Source organism: Mus pahari, chromosome 2 (assembly GCF_900095145.1).
Source record: "Mus pahari chromosome 2, PAHARI_EIJ_v1.1, whole genome shotgun sequence".
In the NCBI taxonomy this organism is placed as follows: domain Eukaryota; kingdom Metazoa; phylum Chordata; class Mammalia; order Rodentia; family Muridae; genus Mus; species Mus pahari.
Window position 1 is genome coordinate 142842245 of NC_034591.1, and position 5418 is coordinate 142847662.

Sequence of the window (5418 nt, forward strand, 5' to 3'; positions counted from 1 at the left end):
ATCCATGGAATTCAGTGGCAAGCCAGACTAGCCAGCTGGTGAGCTCTGAGCTCAATGAAAAACCATGTCTCGAAAAATCAAGTGGAGTGTGGTCAAGGAAGACATTTGATATCCACCTCAGGCCTCCACATACATGAAGACATTCATGCATATCCACACACATGTGCCCCCCACGAACATGCACATAGAACACATCCAAACCACATATACCTTTCTTCAATCTAATACCCAGGTTACCTACCTTTCCTTCTGGATGAGAAAGGCCCAAAGATACATATTCATTTTTCTCAATGGTTTATGGTGGAGTCTAAACTTATTTGGAGTCACAGAAGAGTCTGAAGGCACCGAAATATTCCAACATGCTGTCACAACAGACGCAGCTTTTTCTACTTGCTGAAACCATCCATGTCTTCTTTCCTTTTCAAGTCAATCATATTGCTTTACATCAAACCCAAGCACCTCTATCACCACCAATACCAGCTGGCAACCATTCACAACCCCCTCCCCCCAAGCAGTAGCTCAGTGCATATTTTTCTTAGGAACCCTGTGCAAAGATGACTATGGGTCTCATGTGTGAGGCCCTCTGCACTAAATGATGTAAAGCTGGGCACCCAGCCTGGTGACACTCTTCTGGAAAGACTTGGTCAAACGGCCAACTCTAGAACAGTCTATGTTCTGATAGGCTCAGATAATTCTGGAGTCTTGTGAATTAGTTCCTATTGCTTAAATGCAGCTATGATCAACGGCTAATCAGGTGCTGCGATGAACGGGGAGACCCTAAAAGCTGTAAGTTCTTCACCAAAAACATAATCCTCTCTGGTGGACTGAATATGCTTCGGTCAGGGAGTTGCACTATTAGGAGGTGTGGCCTTGTTGGAGTAGGTGTGGCCTTGTTGGAGGAAGTGTGTCATTGTGGGCGTGGACTTTAAGCTGCCTCCTCCTAGCTGCCTAGAAGCCAGTCTTCTCACAGTGGCCTTCAGATGAAGATGTGGAACTCTCAGCTCCTCCTGCCCTATGCCTGCCTGATCACTGCCATTTTCCCACCTTGATAATGGACTGAACCTCTGAGCCTATAAGCCAGCCTCAGTTAAATGTTGTCCATATAAGAGTTGCCTTGGTCATGGTATCTGTTCACAGCAGTAAAACCCTACACTCCACTATAAAGATACAATCCTAGGCAGTGCTACAGCCTTGATTCTCCAAAAGGACTCTGATTTTGCTTAATCATCACACACGCTGTAAGACTGACCTTAGGTAGCCTGAAAACTCAGTGAGCTCATGCAGCCAGATAAATTAATGAACGAGCTCACCCGTTTTCTTCATGGACCATCTAGATACCAGGATCACTTTCTTCTAAACTGTGCTAGATTTTCATTGAAGACTTCACCACACTGGAGAGATAAGTCAGTGAAGTGCTTCCCTCGCAAGCATGAAAAGCTGAACCTGATCCTTAGACTTCATGGAGAGAGAGGGAGAGAGAGAGAGTTATTTGCTTATAACCCCACACTGCAGAGGTAAAGGCCCAAAAGACCATTTGGACTTACTTGTCAGCCATCCTAGCCTACTTGGCAAGCAGCAGAGAAGTGAGAGACACATCCCCCAAAAATCAAGGTGACAACTCCTGAGAAAACCCTGAGGCTGTCCTCTGGCCTTCACATGCACACATGCATGTACACACACACACACACACACACACACACACCACGCTCATCTCTCTCTGTGTGTCACCATTGACATTTTCCTGTGTACAATTTCATTCCTGAAAATCTATGCAATATGCAATGTGTGGGGGCACATGTGTGCATGTATGCATATTGTTTGCATATGTACATATTGTGTGCATGTGTGCCTGTTGTGTGCATTCACACGTGAATGTGTATGTGTATGCATGTATGCACATGGTCTTATGTGCATGTGTGCAGTGCACACTGTTGCTATGGCAACTGCATCATTTGAAACTTGTTTGTCTTCCCAACAAGCTCCTTTCCAGGTTGTCACATATACACTCAAGACAATTTTTAAACCTGTAAAGCTCTTGCATAGATGAACCCCACTTTAAAAAAAAAAAAAAACCTTATTTAGTTTCAAGTCGTTCACTGTTTCCCGTCATTCTGAAGAAATTTAGAGTAAATGCTTGTTTACATACACCATAAGAATAAGAGCCTTTATTTCCATGTGATGGTTTCCCCAAAGTAATATTGTCTTACTATAGATTTTCAAATCTTAACCACACTAATATCTAGAGGTAAAGCCTGAATCCTCAAAAGACAAAAACTCCACCTTCCTTCCCTTATTTGCCCTAAAGTCATGTGCAAAAGCATACACTACGCTCAAAACTGAGATCAGGATCTGGAGGCAGAAGATCCAGGACATCACAGCCTGTCTGAAAGGGGTGTCCATAGCTTGAGCCTCTCAGTGCTAAGACGATTTCAGAGAGCCGTTAAGACCTGTGGTGCTCTTCAGTGGCCACCATTCCAGAGCCCCAAGTGTTCCCAAGTGCTGGACAACGGGTTTTGATATTTCCAAGTCATTCTGTGATCTGAAAAACAATAAAAACTTGTTTAAAATTGGCATTAATTTTCTATGTCAAAAGATAGCCAGAATCAGACAGACACTTCCTGGTCCCTTTTCTTCCAGGCTAGGCTGAGGCTGTGCCTAGATCAATAGCAGTTAACACTGTTTGTACCTAATAGTAACTTCACCACTGAGAACTGCTTTCTACCTCCGGGAGAGCTGTGCTCCACGCCTCTGTGGAGCAACGCTCCCTTTATTTAGGGTTGCCCTGTCAGGTGTGACTCATCTGTTACTTCTCCATATAAGGAAAGCTCACTTGAGTCTATGCTTCAAAATATGAGGGCAGGCGTAGAAGATGGTAAGAGGAAGGAGACAGTCAACAGAGCCTTTGAAAAAGAGTTTTATGGCTTAGGCCAGTAAGTCAACTGTGCCTGTGTGCCATGGAAAAATGGCAGACATTGGCAATCAGGGGGTTCGAGGCACAGCGAGTTCACAGGATAAGGCGCGCATGCAGCACAGTTCCTCATTGCATTGTTTCAAGACAGGGGTGTTTCCTTCCTACATTTGATTCTCAGAAGATAATATCTACTCTAGAGGTTAAAAGAAAAGGCAGCTCATCCTGACAGCAAGACCTGAGTGCTGGCTGAATCTGGGAAAGTTGCCTGATACCTTAGAACCCATTTCTAGATCTTTAGAACAGGGATTTCCCTGATAAGGGCCTACACTTCTATTTCTGCTGTCACCTTGTGCCTTCTATGACAATCACAACTCTTATCATATGTTCTAGTCACCACAAAGACTGACCAAGCACATCTTACACTCCAAGTCAACCCCAGTAGTACAAATGAGGAGTGAAGGTCAGAGACCCTCTCCCTCCCAGCTGTCAGGGCACTGATAGGCTCCGGTGTCTTAACACCTGTTTGCCAGCTGGTGGCGCAGTTTGAGGAAGTCATGGACCCTTAGGCAGTAGAGCCTAGATGGAAGAAGTGGGTCACTGACAGCAAGCCTTGAGGTCTATCCACAGGCCCCACTCTCCACCCCCACCCCCTATCTGATCTCTACCCCATGTTCTGCAAATGCAAGGCTTCCCAGCTATAATGTCGCACTACCATGGAGCTGTGTACCCTCAAAACTTGGGCCAAAATAAAAATTTTTCTCTTCAGTTGCTTTTGTCAGTTATTTGGTTACAGCTGTGAGAAGAATGGGATCAGTACAGAAAGGAAATCCAATTCCAGTGTGGTCAGAGGCTGATGGAGACCCACCGTCCTGTTAACCAAGGTGTATATTCTCAGTGAGCCATGCCTTTGCCTTTCCCAAGGTCAAAGGGCTTTTCTTTTAAGAGAAGCATTGGTCACAATAACCAAACTGCCAATCCCACAGTCGTTATATTTCCCTGTGGCTGGTCAAGGGTAGAATTCAGTGGGAAAACTGACAGATTTCTCTGTAGCAAGGGCTATTGGACCTAAGAACAGCTCCTGATGAGAGAGAGTGATCACAAAGTAATCCACAGATTAACGTGTTTCAAGTATATGGATACATAAAAATAAAAGTCGCTTTTTTTTTTAAACCTGCCAGTCATTGCTGACACCAAAACTCATCTAGGCATCCGTATTGCCCAGTGTACACAATGAAGCCCATCAAAGATGCTCCCAGTAGCAGCCATCTGATGGTAGGGGAGGCAGGCAGTGACTTCCTTTTCTGGAAGCAATGTCCCTGTAGCTAGCCTACTTGCAGGCGAAACAGACATGGCTTACTACCCTTGCTAAGCCCTCAGCCAGCACTCCCAGCCTGGTTAGGAGCTGGAATAACTCAATTTGGAATAACTCAAGTTATTCCACGGTAGAAACGGCATATCAATGCGAGGACACTGGAAAGCCACACAATAGAGCAACAATATTTTGTTTCTTGGGCTTACCTGTATCCACAGAATCCAAGTTCAGCTGCAGCTCACCATAGCCAAGGACTGTCTCCTCCTGGGATGGATGTTTTTCAGGAAGCTGTCTTCTGTGGCTGGGATTCTCCCTGGTGCCCACACAGCAGAGGTATCATAAAGGCAGAGAGTGCCTGGTGTGTGGGGGGGGGGGAGTGGGGGGGTGGCAAGGAGTCTATGCAGCATGTCCCCCAGTCACTGCCTGCTTCCAGATCCTCTTGACAGTCTAAACCTCCATTGTGTATGTCAAAGGCAGATGGCTGAGAAAGGCTGAGAGGAGAGGCTTGAGCTAAAGAACCAGGTCACATTCCTCACATTCCTTGAGAGGTCTGTTTCCCCTTGATGTCACAGACTTTGGAGCCAAACTAGCTTGGTCTTAAATTTGGGCTCTGGTATGTAACTCTGACCTTGAACACATTACTAGCCTCTCTAAGCACTGGCATGCCTGTCTACAATAGGGAGTAGGGAGCTGGGAAAGCCTGCTGTTTGGGGCTGCTATGAAGCACATCTCCCAGAACCAAGCTTGTTGTAATCCCTAATAAATGAGAATGGGGACACACAGCATACAGTTGGATGTGACAGATCAGCAAAGCTGCATCTGCTGTTGGACTATGGCACACAGGGACAAGTGGAAAAAAAAAGTCTATCCTATCCCCAAGGCCAGAGCACCTGTCAATTTGGGAATGGCTATAGACAGTGCAACTGCACCTAACTGGCACCCATCAACCTACATTCCTGCCCTCAGCACTGTCTGTCACATCTGCTTAGTAAGTTCCTGCTCTCAGGGCTGTTACTCAGACTGCATAATATCTTTGCAGCTATGGAAGGCATTGCTTGATTATATATATATATATATATATATATATATATATATATATATATATATATATATTTACATATAACTGTTGGGAAAAATCCAGATGATACAATGCCCATCCAAAGACACCAGAATTTAGCTAATGTATCCTGGAAAA

The 5418-nt window shown here is 45.1% G+C and overlaps 1 long non-coding RNA gene across 1 annotated transcript; it reads right to left on the reverse strand.

Annotated features, from left to right (window-relative positions):
- Window positions 1-2147: 2147 nt before the first annotated feature.
- Window positions 2148-4756, reverse strand: LOC110315824. The gene is made up of 2 exons (XR_002380225.1): window positions 4430-4756; window positions 2148-2539 (listed from the first exon to the last, which is right to left on the reverse strand). It is a non-coding gene; the product is annotated as an uncharacterized LOC110315824 (long non-coding RNA).
- Window positions 4757-5418: the final 662 nt, after the last annotated feature.